We start from the raw sequence: 20,148 nt of genomic DNA, 5'->3' as shown, positions 1-20,148 counted from the left end.
TGCTTTCGAGATAACGATAATAATTCAACTACCTTCCTGGCGCGCTGCAAATGAAGTCGCGATGAGACTTGGATTAACTTCGCGAACGTGGGAGTCCCCTATGTTCTTCGTTCTCCTAGTCTCGACAAAAACGACAACCGCATACTCTGTACTCGAAGTCGTCTCTTTATAAAGCGCGTCTCTCTAACATAAGATGCGTTCGCGCAATGTGAGCATCAGGAAATGAACAAGCTAAAAGGTGAAAACGCTGATGAAATGTTTATGCAATTCCATTATGCAACTTCATTATATTGACGAGCAGTTTGCTGATAATACAAACCGTACAGTACAGTAATGTATAATAAAGAAAAATATATATATAACGTTCTCTCTCTAACACAATAATATATTATAATATAATAATAATATTCGATATATTTCTGGATGATTTTTATAGTATATATTTGTATGCAGATTGTGTTCTTCTTTTTTTTACTATCAAAATCGAAAATTTAAAAAATATTGAGTAAATATTGAGTATTACAAAAATTATCGATTATAAATAGGGATTAATATAGTGTGTGTTGTTTGAGTTATAATATAATAATTTATTAATATATTGAGATACCACATCAGCTGAAATAATACTTAATGGCAAGCTAATTCCTGCTAATTCCTCGATCTTGTACACCACAATTCCCCAGCGGTTTATCCCTCGAAACGAATGTTTGTTTGCTCGTGTTTGTGGCAGAGAAACGCGCTTACATATATCTTCTAAATTTACCGCTATTAGGACTACATAAGTCTTATACACAGTATCAGGCGCATCAAATTAACAAGTAGTTAAATATTATATATAAAATTTTATACATAAAATATAAAATTAATATATTAAATAAATATATCAAAAGGGGAAAAAATATATATAATTTTATATTATGACATTTTATTTTTTAAATATATAGATACACGCGCATTTAGTACATATTATTTAAATTTTATCGTAAATGATGCGCTTTCTTATTCAATTACATGTTTCGTAATGTTGAATCAAAAAGACCTTAATTTACAAAAACTATTACTTTATTCTCACGCTCGTAAATTATGTACTTGCGAATTTTGAGAAATTATACTTCTAGCAAAATTCTGAAGATTACTTTAATAGGTTCTGGCAAAGGAAAAATTACATGTAATAATCCTGCCGTATTTTTAAGGGACGATTATGAAGGTAGGATGATGAAACAGCGACTGCGCGATTGAATGAAGTCAAGCTCTTATGGAAATTAAGGGTTGGGGAGTGAGAGATAGCGATTCCGTGTTATATAAAAATATAATGATTATCCGGTCTTTTTTCGGCGGCGCTTTGTAATATATCAGGTGATTGCATAAGTTCGTGCCCGATTTAAATATAAACTTCAATAGATTATATTTTAGAGATAACACTTTTATTAATCAATTATATAGTCTCCATTCTTTTCTACAATGGTTTTCCAACGATCTATAAGCTTGTCGATTCCATTTTTGAAGAAAGAACTTGTTTTTTCTTGAAAAAAGTTTGTAAGGTGGTTTTCGACAGCTTCCTCGGAATTGAGATTCTTGCCATTTAAACTATTCTGCAAAGACCGGAACAGATAAAAATCTGAAGGCGCAATATCTGGAGAATATCGGTTGCTGCGGGTGCTGCAGAATTTCCCCTTGCAACTCCTGCAGTTTTCGCAGCGTCTGTTGAGCGACGTGTGGCCTAGCATTGTCGTGGTGGAAGATGACGCCTTTTCGATTGGCCAAAATCGGACGTTTTTCTCGAATAGCTGCAGCGAGTCTAGTTAGTTGCTCACAGTACTTGTCCGCCGTGATTGTTTCGCCGCGTCGGAGCAGCTCAAAGTAAATAATTCCCTTGCGATCCCACCAAACACACAGCAACACCTTCATCGGATGCAAGCCAGCCTTTGCTACGGGTTCTGCTCCTTCAGCTGCTGTTTTCCATGTTCTCTTTCGCTGTACGTTTTTGTAGAGAATCCACTTTTCATCGCCTGTTACCATTCGATCTAAAAAAGGCTTTTTTTTGTTACGCTCGAGAAGAGAAAGAGCCACAGTCATACGGTTTAGCTTATTCCTTTCAGTCAGGAGATGCGGCACCCATGTATCAAGCTTGGAAACGTATCCAAGCTTTTTTAAATGACGAAAAGCGGTTGAATTATCGATGTTCAGCCTCTCAGCAATATCCTCAGTTGTAATCCTTGGGTTTCTTTCCACTAAGGCATGCACAATGTTATCATCAATGCCAGAAGGCCGTCCAGAGCGGGGTTGATCCTCCATGTTGAAATTACCATTTCGAAATCTGCCAAACCACTTTTTGACTGTTCGGAGAGCAGGAGCGCGGTCTAAATAAACGGTTTGAATATTTTTTTTGTGCAATCCCAACACTCATGCCTTTCCGAAATTCATATAACATTACATGCTGCAAATGCACCTTTTCGTTCTCCATTTTTAATGATTTCTCTTATGCACAAATGGACTTATCTGAACAATGTCTGACGCTAAATTGACATAAGACAACGTCATCTATTCGGTGTAAGCAACAATTACCACACGAAAACAATAGAACTCCGCCATGCAGTAACTTAATGCCATCTATGAAAATCGGGCACGAACTTATGCAATCATCCAATATAAAAATACAATGTGCTGTCGAAGCCGATGATCTCGACGATTTAATTTAATTTGATCGCACGCAGATACTATCTCTCATCTCTCGGCGCTCTATTAAAAACTTTCCGCGCGAAAACGCGACTTCGCACGCAAAAAAATGACTTAACAATATTGAATTAAACTAATTTTCAAACCTCAAAGAATCAAGGGAGAGTCTACGTGCCAGCTTGATATTCCCCCGTCATTCGAGAGCCCTTTTTGTCTCTTTGTCGAGAGACTGGAGTATAAAATCTGCTTTACGGAGTTTCGTAATGTCGCTCGGCGGGAGAGGAACTTTCGTGCATCAAGCGCGCAAGCCGCAAGAGCCTTTTGCTCTTCTGACATCGGATTTTCGCGAGGCAAAGCGGGGAAGGCTTCGCGTTAACCGAAATCAGTCCCCAACGCTTTTGTTGACACCCGTGCGGATGCAGATTACGTCGTTTTATCACGAGAAAAGAACCAGAAGTTCCGGAATCACTCGTTATATTAAACTTTGAAACTGAAGGAATTTTTCGCTGGAGAAAAATAAAGAGAAAAATTCTCGTTTTCATCTATCTTCCAAACAGATCGATTCACTTTATTCCGTTGATTGGACAACTCTGATTATTCTGATTATTCTCTCGATATATATATATATATGCGGACGTCGAATAGAAATCTTCCAGATTAATAGCGACGACGCAACGATCCTGTTTTACGGGGGAAAAAAGAGGAGAGATGAAAAGAGTATCGATTCGACTTTGTACGCGTATCCTGTAGAATTTCCGCGGCATTTTCGTGAATAAACACAAGAATGGCTCGACGGTGTCGATCGCAGTCGATGTCGTTCCATTCGACTTCTCATCGACGTACTCTCTTATGGCGATCATGTGCGGCTCTCGCTTTGTTCCTTCGGAAGGGTATCCCGTTGAAAACGAGATATCTTTCAGGATAGACGGAGAGAAAGAGACAGACTGAGAGGAAGGGGAAGAGAGAGGGTGGTTTTTCACGCGTTTCGTAATGTTGGAGCAAGTGGCTGCGACCGCATCGTCGATATTGTGAGTTAATATACCGGTGGATCATGAATTGCCACGACGAATTTAATCGCGCTGATAACTACCATCTATGCAATGCGAGCGCGCCCGCGCGCTCTCTTCAATTAGCTCGCTTAATCGCGACCGCCTGTTTCCCTCGCGCAGCGGAAAGCTCGAACGGAATCCGCCGCGCACGCAGCCAGCTGGCAGACACATCGGCACCGCCGTTGACTACTCATCGTTCATCGCGCGCGAGAAAGCGAATGGTCCGTAATTAATGCACGATTTCGCGTCCAGAGGGATGGCACGTATTTATCCCGTGTGTACCGATATTATGGAAGTGTCCGATATTCTTCCCAAGCGGCTCGTTTCGCGTGCGGTTTTCGCGTCCGGAATGGATATTTAAAATGGAGGATCTCGATACTATTCGGAAATTATCGATACTGTTTAATATGTCTGTTAAGCATAAATAGGTCGTTATTAAAGTGCTACTTTGCACCTAGGGATGTACTTAGTATACCGATATTATTCAAGTGTCGATATTTCTGATATTGATATAGTAACGATCGTTACGGTATTTATTGGAGTATCAAAAGTAAGAGTTAGAAGTGAGAGGATATAGATCGTACTTATTGTGACAACAGAATTGACTCGATGAAATATCGACATTGATATTTATAAGAAATATGAGCGCTATCTTTTTAATATAGGAAATAAAATAAAATTCTGTCATGTATCTAGCTCTCTCAAGATGGTTGTGATATCGGTTGTTTCTAATATTATTGATAGAATCTTTTTTAGAATTTTATAATAAAAACAAAGCAAAAGGCAATTTTTTGTTTTAATTAAAATAATTCAACGCTATGTTTAAATTGAATCAAGAGATCTTTTAGCAGAATATTCGCATACGCGAGGCTTGCTTCAGCCTCTGAATTTTTGCGTTTTTTGCCTTCTTTTTGAGAAAACGTCATAAAAATTTACCGTTGTTTAAATGTCTCGCTATCTCGGCTATTTCTTGACGTAAACGAGAGGAGCTGTAAATCGGCGCACTTTACGGCTAGCACTCGATAACACAAATAGCGATAACTCGCGATGCATTCGCCATAGCCTCACGTACGCCTTCGAGCATTCGCGATTCATTTCGCCGCCGGATATTTCTTCATTTCGTCAGACATAATCCTGCGCTCTCTCGTTTTCTTCCCGGGTAAGAATTTTCAAGTTTCGAGCTCGTACGTGCTCCTCGTAACAATCACGGCGTTGCTCGTATACAGCACGGTTCATACGCGTGATTCATTACTCCCCGAGTGCGAGCGCGAGATTTGTAAGGGTTGGGGGGGGGTGGGAATGGGCTTAGCCCGCCGTTGTCGCGAGCCGACGTGAACGGAACGAGTATTCTCCTTCTTGTAATTAGAAATTTATGCACTAGTTCGCGGGCGTGTTATTCAAATGTGACACCGCCACTTCGGTCCGGTCCGGGGCCGCATATCTCGGTCCGTAATAATAAGCGATATTTATGCCCGCGACGATGTACGCCATTAATTATCGCCTTAACAGGCCACACGCGACTATGTGTTACATGTTAAAAATCAACCTCTCCATCATCCGATTATTCCCTTCGTCCTTTTGTCGTGTGTTTCAGAGATTGTCTCGTATCCGGACGATAATTCTTACCGAACGAAAGAATACGATCGTTTTGTCTTCGTCGTGACACGTTCTCCTTTAGCAACATGATTTTTATATCATCATACTTTTAATCGTACGTAAAATATTTCCTACAATTAAACTTTTTACTGCATACAAATTATATAAATCGTAATTTAATTCGAGATAGAAAAGTTTAATTTGTACTAATAATTTAATTCAGGCCTTCTTTGTGTGAGTTAAGCGTTACAAAAACTCTTTATTATCGAATACATCGAATCGAGCGTTTTTCGCGCGTCTTAATCCTCGCTATGTGCGCGATCGGGTCGATATATGAAGCAACGAGCTCATAAAACCGGCCGAAGAGAAACGAAGAAGCGTTTCGTTTATGATCGATCTCGCTCCTGTCGCGCGAAGAACTCGCCGCGAAGGAAACCGCCGGTGGAGCAGCTGCCGGGATCATAAAATCCAATCAAGAGTCCCACGCAAGCGAGCGACCGGTCTCTCTTTCGGAGCGTGTCTTTTAATAAAGTCCGGGACACGAGATAGCCGAAAATTTTGAGTCGGGGGGGGGGGGGGGGGGGGGGGGGGGCGCTCGTTTCTCGACTCCGGGAGTCCGAGGTGCCGCGAAAAATGCTTTATTTGCATATCCCTTGTTAGCTCTCTTGATAACACATGACGGAGAAAAATCTTTTCTTCTTACACACGATCCTCATGTGATTCTCTGCCAGACGTTATATAAATTCCACTACATTCCCGTTTACGCAAATTGTCTAGATAAATTTTGTATGGCTACAGTTTTATTAGTCGATAACAATAATTTATTAAGCAAGTTTTCTCTCTCTCTCTCTCTCTCTTCGTGTTTTGTACAAGAAGGATTTACAACTGGTTGTCTCAATGTCTTATTTAAAGTTGCATAACTTTGAAATAATATTTAATCCGATTTCATATATATGAATGACATTTCTGAATTATTAATAATATATTATATAAATAAATCTTATTCTTAGAAAAAAAAGAAAAATAATAAAAGTTTGACGTTAATCACGTAACGCGAGGATTCAATCGAAAATTCGTGCATACGCGATCCCGTCGAACGCATTCGTATTTTTGATCGCGTAAAAATGAATTGTACGTATTGAATAACAGAGAGAGATAACCATAATTGCCGCTTATATTTGCCGCGAGAAAGTATACGTTGTGTCCTTTGTTCCGTCCTTTCCGACGTTGCTTCCGCGAAATCGTTCCGCCACAAGCCGCTTTTACAAGCTTTACAGATTCGAATTTCCGACCAACAAAGGAGCGTTTTACTGACGTTTTTAACCTATTTCTCTCTCGGAGCGAGAGACCCGTGGTATTTCCAACGTTTCAAGCTCCCCCGGACCGCATGTCGACTGTCTTATCCGTGTGCGGTTTTACGTTCTTGCGCTAACGAGATGAATGGTCAAAGCGCGGCGAACGCTCTAGGCGAATGCAAAACTCTCGTAAAAAAGACATTGCGCATCAATATTTGTCTGACATCGTTTTTTTTATCTTCGTGTTTTTTTTTTCTTTGAAAAAAAATATTCAATTTTCACACGTAATCCGGGGATTCAATTTCCGATGAAAAACCGCGCGGTCCTAATTACGCGAGTTATAACGCTCGGACGATCCGACAAATCGTTGTTTTTAATATCCGCGCGACATCGTATCGAGGATATACGTACATCCGGCCCTTCGTATATACACACGCGCATCCGTAATTAATTTGTAAATAATATCTCATTCGACAAACGCGCGCGAGTGTCCGGTTGCATTTTGCCGCAAACATGTATGTATCACGGCCATTTGTGGTAACGCGCCAAAAAAATGCGCAGAAGCTAGCCGCATTCTCGATGTTTTACCGTCGCCAATAAAAACGCGTTAAAGTTCTCATCCCGAGCGAACACCAGCGAACTATTCCGTGTACTATTTCTACATGTCCGGTTCGTTACGATACATATCTTTTTATCAGTCGTAAGTTGTAGCGCTTACCGAGAACCATTTTATGAAACGAGAAAAAAAAATTTTTTTTTTTTTTAAATGAACCGTTTAGAAGAATTTGTATATTTATAAAATAATTAATTAATTAATTAATTTGTAGAATTCGATACACGTTGCTTGTATAAAAAACAGCAAACGTACACAGATAACTTTCCCTATGGAAAAGTATCGCAGGAATACCAGAAATACCAGAAACACTTTGTAGAAATCGGTCATTCTCTCTAATAGAAATGTCTAACGGAGGAAAATCTTACTTGTAGCTTACTCGCCTTTTTCTCTTTCTCGGAAGAACACAATCTTGTTCGCCGCTCGAGCGATACGCGTGGACACGTAACAACGTTTATACGCGTCGCTGCGCATTCGCCGTATCACATGCCGGATGTTACCGGAAGTAAAAATCCCATACATCTTACGAGCTTGCGAATGATATATGGATGTGTGGTCACGGTTCTTCGGCGACGCGCAATTGAATCGTGCTTTATGCACGATCGTGTTCCTCGTCGCTCGTCCGGTAAAATTAATCGATCTCTGTACTTATGACAATTCGCCCATGCCTTTTACGCGAACGAAACGGGGGGAAAGAGGAGATGAATAAAATACTGTTTCTGGACGATAGAAATGGACCGACTGCTCGCGACAACAGAGATTAATTATCAGAGCCTGAAAATTGTCGAGGTTGCGGTAATCGAGGGAATCAGGGTGTATTTCCATCAAGCGAGTTTAATTCTCGAGAATATAAATGGCTTTGATATTGTGTGGATAATAAGATGTACAGTATGAAATGCTCGGAATAATACATTCTGAATTTAATGATTTAATGATGAATTTTGCTGGCAAATCTGAAGAATATTTTCCAAAGAAAAAAATTTTGGTAACACAATGAAATCGTATTATTTAATTACATTAAAACCCGTGGTTATTGATTACGTTTACATTTTTTCAACGATTATTTATTTAATTCTTGCTACGATTATTCGTTACAATTTGTAAGATACGTTTATGTAGCATCAAAATAATAAATCAAAAGTATAGCATTTTCAATCCGCGATATACAATGCTTAGATTACTCTGTCGTACGTGGCTATTAACATTTCGAAACGCTCGACGATACGTGATAATCTGTTGGATGTGCCGCATATGCAAAGTCGTAAAATGTACTGCTCGTTATCGTTCGGCGATACGGATTTGTTCCGGCCGGTGTAACCGCGAGCTCTCTTTCTCTTCCGTTCTGATTTCATTGGTTGCGAGATCGCGAGATCGTGTACATACATGCACTATATATGTATACATGCACGTGTAAAACATTCTCTTCTATCTAGGAATGGGATTAAGTCGATAAAAATTTATTACTTTTACAAAACCGTGTCCAATTTGTACCGTGTGTCACGCGTGATTTTTTATTAATCAAATCAGTCTGAATTTCATAAGTAAATTCTTTTATCGCTCATTTTTCTCGATTTATGCATATTGTTACCGCATCCAATTCTTCAAGTATGTGGTTTGATGGGAAAACGACGTTGCTAATTGTAAGTCTCTTACACTCGACATTTGTATTTAAGCCATTTTTCCAGATTGGTCCTCGCTTGTGCCTCTAAAGTGACAATTCTGCGACTGTTTTCATTGAGTTCGAAATGCAATATGTTTCGAAAGTTGCTTGCACCGAGGGTTTGAGCCCATCTCTGCCGCCTGGTTGCGATTGCGCGCGCGCACGCATACACACATACCCCATGTTCACCAATGGCACGTGCTCGACTCGTAGAAGCATGTGCATGCCATTACCGCTGCGGTCCGCGCGAATTCCGCTCGCAGTTGCATTTCGCGCGTCCGTACAAACGGGCGCGTCCGTCTACGCTCGCGAGATATTTGCGTGTCGACTTCCCTCGCTCCCGCGTGTTCGTGTATGTCGTTTGTCTTGTCAGTTGTCGAATTTGCACTGTGTGCCGCGCGTGCATGTATGCATCGAGAATTATTCGAGTCACTTATTCTGAAAATATCTCGCAAATGCAATTTCATAAGTTTCGTCAAAGACTTTTTTGATAGCAATACTTTTGAAATAATATATCCATTTTCCTTTTAAATCAGGAATATATCGAAAATGTGTTTGTGCAAAATACTACCTTACACTCTTTATCAATTTTATTTTTATTTTCCACTATTTTAAATAATTAAAGGAAACATAATGACGAGATATTAATGCTGCACTTCTCCAAATTATCAAAAATGTGATAGATTCTCGTTCGAAAATATTTTTTGTAAAAGTAGTTTTTTTCAATTTGATCTCGTAACATTTAGAATTACGAAGTTTTCTTTTCTTTGGAAAAGATTCGCTAGCAGACTTTTGCGTACGCATTTTTTTCCCGCGTCATGCTTTCCCCAGAGATATCACGTGTGTGTAGAAACTTGAGAGATAGTGGAGAAAAGAATAAATTCTTCTGTCGGTGCTCGCGAATCTTTCTATCTAACGGGAGTTTATAGCTTGAATCTATTCACATTAACGTATCATAAATATGTTGATGTGTTTTATAAATACTAAAAAAAGACTCATATAAAACACTTTAAAAAAGGATCCATAATAATTACAATACGCCTAATGCAAAGAAAATATTACAAAAAATTAATGCGCTAATCATGGTTGTCAATAATGTAAATTTAAGTCGTAGAAACTGCTGAGATTGATAACTTTATAATCTAAACATCATCTTCTCTATTATTTCAATTAATTCGTTATGCAAATTGTAGCTATTGAATAAGAACAAGGATGCACGAGGTTCAAAAGACTGTTACGGACTATTCTTATAAAACAAGCATTATGAAAGCAGCGATCGATAATACCATGAATGTTGCAAACGGGACAAAAGTGCTTTTGATCGATACATTCATGAATTATTCCTACGTATCTTCGAGATGCTTTCCACGGCGAAAAATTTCGGAAACGTCGAGCAGGAGTGAAAAGCATCGCCGCAGGATGCAGAGCAGATGAGTACACTTTTGATAGATTAGTATTCGAATTATATAATTCTTTAACGCTAATAAAATGAAATTTTTCAAAAATGTGACACGCGGTATATTTGATAACTGTCGTAGAAAAAGATGTTTATTTGCGAGATTTATTATAACAGGGGGAGGAGTAATGGTAGGAAAAAGCGTCAGGATTATGATGAATAAATTGTTGCATGCTTTTCTAAATTTTGTAAATTGATATTTTCTGTTTCTGTTTGATATTAATCTTTATCAAGTCATTTGCACTTTTATGATTTCGACACATCAAGCATTAAATTATATGTCAAGAATGTTCCGAGATTTTCTAAAAATTATTATAAAAAGATATTATTTATTTATTATTATTAATAGGAAAGAATTATAAAAAAAAACAACTATAATTTATTGTGGTATTTTTCCATTCACTCCTTTCTTTGTTGCATCGGCAGCTGACATTGTCAAATGTCATTAATAATAATCTCATTGCAAGGAATGCGAAATGCAAACCATTAGAGAGAAAGAGAATTTGCACTACGTGTAACATTTTTGAAAGATATCCGCATAAATATAATGGACGCTATGGTAATGGACCTTCAATATCCATGATTTGGCACAGCTATGTGGCTGTATAATTATAAATTAACTTTTTGACGATCGACGGTTAACGCGGATAACATGACGTTAATTTCTCGATTAATTTTTGAACAGCGAATAATTTACATTATAACTTTCTTTTCCGTGCCACCGCAGATATAATATATAAAAAATAATAAATGTGTGTGAATCAGTAATAAATTTTTTAAACTTTTCACATACAATTTTTGTATCTCCTTTCCTCGCAGAGATAAATATAAAAACTTTCTATAAAACAGCAAGTCTATCATAAAATATACTTGTATTTTATTAATAAAATATTTTAGCGATACAAAAAAATTGAGATATAAAAATATCTTAGGAATAGCAGAGTGAAATTTTGACAAAAATTTTATCATAACAAAATGAATATCGTGCCTTTTTTTGAAAAAATTTAATAAAGACATTATTATATTTATCTTTCTTTCTTTTTCTCGATATTTTCGTTTCAATTTTACATCTCGACGAAGAAGAAAATGTCACGGGGGGAATCCAAATTTTAACGTCTTGACTATTATTTTTTTTATTCCGCTTCGTTAGAACTGCTAATTAAACGTTGGCTCGGTATAATGTACAATACGTACGTTCCAGGAACCCGCCGCGGTATAAACGCGAATATGCATCTCACGCCACGCCTGTTTTGTAGCACGCGGGCGCGCGCAACAAAGGAAAGTGTAAATGGGAACTTACGGGCGATGGTGGGCTGATTTATTGCCGAATTGACTATTCATCTCCTTCACCAGAAGAACCTCCGCGCGTAAGAAGTCTCGCGGTCATTAGCCCGCACGGCAGAAACCCCGCCGTCTGAGCTAAAAAAATGAGAAAAGAAAGAAACCTCTCCGCGCGCGTTGCTCCCGTCGGTCGTCAAAGAGTTAGCGGGAAGATTCGCAATGGAGATTTGAGGGGTCCGGACTGGTCTCCTCTCTTTTGTTCAGGCCGTATTAGACTCGCACTTGGAACGGAGCTGACGAATTCTCGGGACGAAATTGACGCTAAGAAGGACCGGATGGTTGGCGGTTCTAATTTACGGGATCGATGTCGCAAACTTGTATACAAAGGGAGGCAAAAGTGGCTCTTTAAACAAAAAGAAACTTCAGGAACTTTTTTTTTCGTGATTTCTGCAGTACTCATATATTTGTTTGAAGGTTCATGAATATTGCAGAGTTTATTGCTGTTTAAAAAAGTTCTTGGCGGGATCAATGGTGGGCGTAGCCAGGGAGAGAAAAGATGCAAAGCGTACTTGTACTTAATTAACGAGCCTCTTCATATTCCGTAAATTTACACGTTATTACTGACACGCGTAGATAAAAAATAGAAACATGTATGCAGAGTCTTTGAAACTTATATTTTATTTTCATTCGCGGAATCTCTTTGAGTCAATATTTCTTTATCGAAAATTTGATTTGCAATATTCGACATTAAATATTTTTGTAACTCATACACAACTTCTTAAATCAAAGTTTTGTTAATGTTTATTTAGACAAAGAATAAAATTTTTTACTTAATTTGACGTAAGCTTTAATAAATTTTTTTTTTTTTTTTAATAATTAATAATTGTTTATAAAAATGCGAAGAGGACGCACACGACAGAACCCTAATAAGAATTCTAATAAATCGTTTTCAAGAACTGAAATATCCTGCGCATCTATAAATCAAAAAATATGATATTTAAATTATAATGTTAGAATTATTACATGAGCAACATAAAATTTTGATAATATATGAAAATCAAATTTGATAATCCCTGGCTACGCTTTCCTTGATGCTCAAAAAATTGTTTCGATCTTTAATATCCTCCAATATAATATAAGGATATAATTTTCCGCTGTATATAATTTTCTTCGCTTTATATTCAAAAAAGTTACTAATAACATAATTTAATCTAACAATTAAATTTTACTACAGCAAGTCGATATTTCTAAAAATGGTAGGATAATTTTAACTACTGAGAGTGCATCGAAAGGTTAAAAGAGTGCATTATGTTGAACTCCCATCGACGAATATTGACGTGCGCGATCCAAGGGGAACGCACCAACCGTAGGCAAAAAAAAAACCGGGCTCCGGGAATGAGAGAACGGCCGTACAAAAGGAATTTAATTGGCACTAGGCCGTGGATCATCGTATATGTCGCAAATGTCGGGCTTGCTCGTTCATTCGCGCGCGTGCGACGACGCGAGTCATCGATTGACGACCGTAAAAGCGAGCGGCACTTGGCACGGAAATCTCTCGATGTTTAATTCTCGTTATCCGTCCTTTCATCCCATTTCCGCTTCATTCCCGTTTCCCGTCTCTTTGCTTTTCATTTCTGCGGCGGCGATTGCGTTAACCGCCGTTCAGTGATGGATTTAGGCTTAGAACTTCGCGAAACGTTCAATTAAGACGGGATATCTTTTTTGAATCATGATGTAAATAAATAAAAGAAAGGGACCATATAAATCAATATAAATTCGAAAACGTGATTAGACCAGAATAGAAGATTTATTTCGACGAAAATGAATTATATTCGCTCAATATGTTGCTGGTGAGAATTCGGAGAATTTATTTTTAAAAATATATATAAAAATAAATATTGAAAAATTTAATACACATTATTATTTCTGAGAACAAGCGTTTGTTGAAAAAAATTTGATTTTTGCTTCGTTTATCGCGCAAATAATTCGAACGATTATCGAAACAGGATATCATTAGAGTTTGCGAAACCAGAGTGCCTTTAAATCCATCACTGAATCTGTCCTCGCGATTGTGTGTAATATTGCTCGCGCACACACTGTCACGCGCGGACGCGTAAGTCTGAGGACGGAATCCTCCTTCGGCAAACTTTATTCCCCCTCCCCCACCTCCCTCGCCCTCTTCACTCTGGCGATCTCTCTCCTCTAAAGCGCGCGACCTTCTATAAAAATTTATCGACTGGCAAATTGTTTCGCGCTCGGCGGTCCGGTGCGCCCTCCTCTCTGCCCCCGCCCCCCCTGTCGAATCGCGCGCGTTGATCATCTTCGTCGAGAAAGGAGACGGGCGAGAATATTCGCATGCACGATGCACTCTCGTCCGAAAGCTTCTGGCGCGGCTCCTTGAGAAGGGCGTCGAGAGGTCGAGGTCGACGCGCTCTGATAATAAATGATGTTTTATCTCTCGTGCGATGCCCGGCGGATATAGGCATGTCGACGGAGGGAAGAGGAGGGGGAGAATTGTAACGCGACGAGGCGTCAATCTGCTTTTTCGTTCGCGCAGGGTGCGACAAATCACGAAGCCGCACTGTCTGGCCACTAATGCAAATATAGAAGAAGGTAAAGCTCTCTCCAGTATCTTGAATTGTTCAATACACATGCATTTATACATCTCTTTAAATATCAACAATTTGAAATAAAGGTTTTTTCTCTACGAAAATGATCGGAAATGATTGGAATTATTATACATTTTTTAATTTTCAACATTAGATTTCTTGACAAACCGTAATTTAGCTTTTGAAGTAAAAAGTTTTTATTCGAAATTAAATAAGGAATAAGATTGTTTATTTATTTGTGCCCTGAAAATTAAGAACAATTAATTGTAATTAATTTTTTTTATTAACTATATATAAATAATGATAAAATAATGTTAAATCATTAAAACGTTGACGTTTTTATTACAGAGAGAAAACATTGATATCACAAAGATTTCATAAATATAGTTTGTATTTGTGAATATGCTATGTTACATTGTAATCACGATTATAATTTGTAACAAGATCTGAAGGACTTAAATGGATTTAAAAATTGATTCTCTCTTTTCTCTCTTAAATTAGAACATTGTTGAGAAAATTTAACGATCGAGCAAGAATAACAGTTTTTTTGGTTGATCAGAAGATATATAAATGAAATATTGAGTGAATTATGATGGAAAAGTTTCGATAACTAAGCTTTTAATCTGAAATCCTATTCATCCACCGCAGAACAAACGAGAAGAGATGTATAAAACGAGCGCGATAAATTCTATCAGAGACGAATCTGTGCACAAAACACGTGCATTTCCGGAGTTATTAATAACATTTATCAAACAGCACAATGAATATCGCTGCCTGTGGCAGAAAGGACATCTATTTCAGGAATATATATACATATATATATATATATATAGTGGCCGATGTCAAATGGTTGAGAGTCCGTTTTTTGCGATATCGTCGAACGATATCGACGAGAGATCCTCTCACAGGACTTACGAGCGTGCTCGGCTCAATAAAAACGCGAGAGCCATTCGTTTTTTTTTTTTTTCGGAAGGATAGGACGCGATGATCGGTGGACGATATGTTTTCTCCCGTTGTTAATTCACCAATCGCTGAAAGCGAGCATCATAATTTCCGTTGCCATGCGTTCCGCCCGAAGCGATATTTCTTTCGCGTTCCTCTCCTTTGTCCACCGTCGCGCGGGCGACAAAGGACACAGGATAATTGCAAAACTCTGTATACGCGGCCGTCCGACCGATCGTTTTCGCATATGTTTCGTTCGCGAACAAACGACAATGCGCCTGGCCTGGCCGCGGTTGGATATTGTTACGGACGGTGCTTAATTTTTGCGGTAACACGCGAACGACCGGTCGCACTCTTATGATTTTTTGGGCTTGTTGGCAATGACGAGTTTAATTTTCATCGTTGGTACGGAAAAATAGCACCTACTCCATGCTATTTTTGTATGAAAAAAATTTTGGTGCACACATTTCAAATCTTGTTTTTACTTTAAATAGGAGAAAAATTTAATTTAACGAAAACTGATTTATATATAATATTACATTTAAAAAGAATCCTTTTTATTCCGTAAATTTTTTACACTGTTTATAAAATATATTGATATCGATTCAAATATCAGTTTTCTTTTATCATTATCTATATTCGATATCATAGTAAGTAGTTGTTTCGTTTTTAATTTAAATATGTCATCATATATTTCGAAATTGTTTGTGAATCTGATTCTACTTGCAGACTGACGCAAATTTATAAAAGAAGTTATATATTAGATATGATTACGTATTCCTAGCCACTAATTAAACACTGATTAAGTCAACAGTAGAGAGAACGGAGTACTCTGATACTAATGCTTGTACAATGGTCACGTGCTCTCCCTCAACTTGTTACACTAACTCTGCTGGTTAGTTAACTCTTCTTGTTCGAAGCAGTTGTAGGGGATATTGTCGGTGGCGCGAGATAAGGCGATTACGGCTAAAGAACCTAAACTGCTACAAATCTAAAGAACCAGGTGTCGTCATTATATGGAAGAGAAAAAGAACGTAGTTGGAGACTACATAGCAGTTGTCTTGTTGCCTCTTGTTTATCTGCTTGTTTGTTCAAAACTGCAAGCATTCTGTTTTCTGTGTAAGCATCTGGCAAATGATATATGTGTATCTTCGAATAAATAAAGACATAAATATTATCCAAGTAATTAAGATATCTGATACTTTTCATAATTTACAAAGTTCTCTATATAAAAATTTTCTTACTCACTCGATGTTCTTATTTTTAAATAACCTTATTTTCTTCTTAATTAGATTCGATGGAGATTGAATCGGTATCACGGGAACCTTGGGGCACCAAGGTTTTATTTAAACAATTTATTTGCATGTTTGTCTTCGCGACCGCGTATAATTAATTCTTCACATGCGCGTGGGTTATTTTATTTTTTACTTTTTCTTTATTTTGTTTTTTACTCTACCGTGAACTGCAACGAGAGTTGGCCGGCGACACGCGAACGAGTAATTTGCGCGTTAGGCCGCACCTTTATCGCGTTCTGCGTTAATATGCCCCTCGCAATCAGGCATCGGTCTATATTAAACGCACTACGAGCCGTCGAAATGACTCGGTAAATTATCTACAGAGCCCTTGCTCGCGGCCGGCGGTCGCGGCAATTCGCGAATCTCGCTAATTACGACGAGCTTACACACGCACCGGACGATTAATTAGACAAATTAATTTAGTAAACTGTTAAGAGCGATCATCGCGACGATATAATCGATTGGCGATACGCGGGAAGTATCATCTATCGTAACGTATTAATTGATGAAGTCGATATTGTATTAGATCTCGTAAATTGACAAATATGGTTGTTTTTATTAATTGTCGATTGCAAGCGATGTGACAAGAATGACGAAGCGAGATATAATTGTGCGCGGTGTTTACAGAATCAAAAATTAATACCAATATTTTTATAATTTATTTTGATAATTTATTTTTTTATAGTAATGTCCATTTATCGAGGAAATAATACAGAGACGTCACGTTTATCCGCGATATGACAATCATCTCGTCGACTAACTAAAGTCTACATAGGAGATATATGTATATAGCGGAAGCGGATATGATGACAAGGTGTTATTGATTTCTGTTTGATTGTACACAAGCAGAACAATAATTGGCCGAGACTCGAACACAATCCAAATGGCAAGGCAAAATGTATTACCACACCGTAATGAAAATTGGCCGTTGCGAGGATTGTCGTGTGGTCACCTCCAATAAGATCACGAGATTTGTTAACAGTTTGTTCTGGTATTGTTCCGCAAATTACCATTTCTGCTAATATCGTCTCGTGAATTCGTTCGCGAATTCTGGCGGGACGAATCAATAATTTTCCATTATTTTTAATGATTCTTTTTCAGAATAAATTAACGTGCGTGATGTGTCTACCGTCAGTTTGTTTTCAGCGATAATTACAATATTAAACCAATAATAAAACAATAAAGCAAATGCTTCAAATATATATATATATAAAAGTTTTTGTGTGTGTGTGTGTGTGTATATAGTATACTTATAAAATATATTGTGAAAGAAACTAAAAGTTTTTTTAACAGAACCATAAAGTATATCATAAAACAAAATAGCTGAACTTTCTCGTATTAAATAAACGAACAGTTTTCTTCCTCGAAATATGATTCGTATCACCACTTTGTCTCATGGCATGTAAATCCACTCAATTTGCGACAAAGTTAAAGGAATTCTCGACACGATCATAGAACACAATGGTTTCTGTTCCTTTTTGACGTCGCGGTGTATGTACATGTATAATAAAACAATGAACAACGAGCGACGAAAAGCCAATCGCATTGGTTCCATTGTTTCGGCTCTTCGCAGGTACGAAACAGGTACAAACTGTTTGACCGCCCGGTATTTGTGAAAGGGTTGTGGGACGGGCGGGTGAGTCGATTGTTTGCCCGCTCATTTAACGGTTGGGAGGGCTCGAAGCGCGCGAAACCAGGCGAACTTGACGTTCAGGCGACGCAGGTGAATAAGCAACGCACAGGAACCGGATATGAGCCCCAGTCCCGATCGTAACGCGTGATAAGCCAGACCGTCGTGTTGGCCGTTCTTCTCCTTTGTATTAGCGATCATCATACTTAAAATGCATTTATATCGAAAATTGAAACTACTATATAATTGAATTTCGTAATATTTATATCGCACTATTATAAACTGTTATGTCAAACTGATATATAGTATATTCTTCGATACCTAATAACGAAAACTCAATCTTTTTGATATTTATATCACGCGATTAGGAGAAAAAAATGATGGTAGAAAGAGCAAAGTAAATTTATTATCAAAGTTGCTATATAGGCAAGAGTTGCAAATTTTTTGATCTTTTCTCTGATTTCCCCAGAGAGCTTTCTTTCCAGATACTTTATAGCTTCTATAATATTCCAAACATAGCAGCCTCGTTTCCTCCTTCACGATTTACGCATAACGAAGAGAGCATCGATCGTTAATTCAATAGCTGAATTAAACGATATCTATAAATTGAATTTTTCATATCTATACTTGATATGATATTTATATTCGATATTTATACCATGCGATTAAAAAAAAAAAAATGAATAGATAAAGAGTAAAATGAATGTAATCAGAAATGCCGTATATAGATAAAATTTGCAAGCTTCTTAATTTTTTCTCCAATTTTTCCCAGGGAAGCTTTTCCCAAATACACTTTATAGTTTCTACAGGGTGTCTACTTCCTGGAAAAACGTAGAAAACCTGGAATTCTCAGGGAATTTTTTTGTACTTAGAGAAATCAGAGAATTCTCATGGAATTTTATTGACTCAGGGAAATAAAAAAAAAAAATTTTCTAATAATTTTGCTTTTATACTGTAAGTAGTAGGCATTCCGCCGATAAGCCAAGTTGTGAATTATGTGTTTGAAATATATTATAAATATATATCTATCTCTATTTATATATTCAATGTCTTAATAAAATATTAAATATGCAGCACATTTATTTCAATTTTTAGTAATAAAAAATGAAAATATTATACAGATAAAAATTTTTATCTTAACAATGAATGAAAAACATTAGAAAACGCGTACAATAAAAAAAAATTATTTTAGGAAATTGCATCAAAAAATCTTTAAAATATTTTCTTTATCTAGAATTTTGAGTAAAAGTACCTAGAAGATAAAGGAATTTTTTTTATAAGATTTGAGTAGACACCCTCTTATATAAAAAATTGTTGACTTATATTTGATTATTATTAATAAATCATCTTAATATGAAAAAATATGGAAAGGCGAGAAATTAGTAGTAGAGAAATTGCGATAGAGATTTAGTTTGCAAGAATAAAGGTAAGAAATTATTAAAATGTATGTAAGGCATTAAGTGATAGATACACAATCTTAATTGTATGATACATCGTCGAAGTTGCCAGTGCTCATATAGTAACATTGTTTGTACGATACTTTGTCTAGGATAACTAAATGATAGTTGTCCAGTTTCACTTTTCGTGCCGAGCCGCTAAACGGTGTTCAGAAATCTTTCCGCGCGCGTTGCTTGCGAAATTCTTCATTGTCCCGTGGTGGTGATGGAGAAGAAGGAGACGGTGGAGGAGAGGAAACGAGGGGCGTATGTGTGCCAAGAGGTTTTTCTCAGTCGTCGACCGCGATAGATACGGTCGGATTGTTCGTTTGACGGAGAAAAATTCTCACTCCCTTGCCAGGCGAAATCGACATTTTAGATACATATTTTATAAAGTATATAATAATTCCCGCCTTGAAAATAAGTTTATTCAAACTTTCTTATTTATTTAAAGAAGTTAATCTACGTCTTCTTCTTGTTCTGCATTCTTTCTCTCTCTCTCTCTCTCTCTCTCTCTTTCTCTCTCGTTACTACTGTATTCTATTTATAAGAAATAAATATAATGATACATGCGTTAAATTTCTCAAATTTATTTAAAATTATTAATATA

General features: G+C 37.3%; 1 protein-coding gene across 7 annotated transcripts in view; it reads left to right on the top strand.

Annotated features, from left to right (window-relative positions):
• Nucleotides 1-20,148, top strand: part of LOC115243371 — a 142,833-nt gene that overhangs the window by 99,432 nt on the left and 23,253 nt on the right. Inside the window, exon 1 of one of the 7 annotated variants that reach the window (XM_029820308.1) lies at nucleotides 14,020-14,239. The exons of the other annotated variants lie outside the window; for them this stretch is intronic. The gene's annotated coding sequence lies outside the window, so the exon portion shown is untranslated. Of the gene's footprint in view, nucleotides 1-14,019; nucleotides 14,240-20,148 lie in introns of those variants that run through there. 7 annotated transcript variants of the gene reach the window in all.

This window comes from Formica exsecta, unplaced genomic scaffold (genome assembly GCF_003651465.1).
Source record: "Formica exsecta isolate Colony F162 unplaced genomic scaffold, ASM365146v1 scaffold72, whole genome shotgun sequence".
Classification (NCBI taxonomy): domain Eukaryota; kingdom Metazoa; phylum Arthropoda; class Insecta; order Hymenoptera; family Formicidae; genus Formica; species Formica exsecta.
The sequence above is the reverse complement of the archived record's forward strand: the minus strand, read 5'-3'. Positions and strand labels throughout refer to the sequence as shown.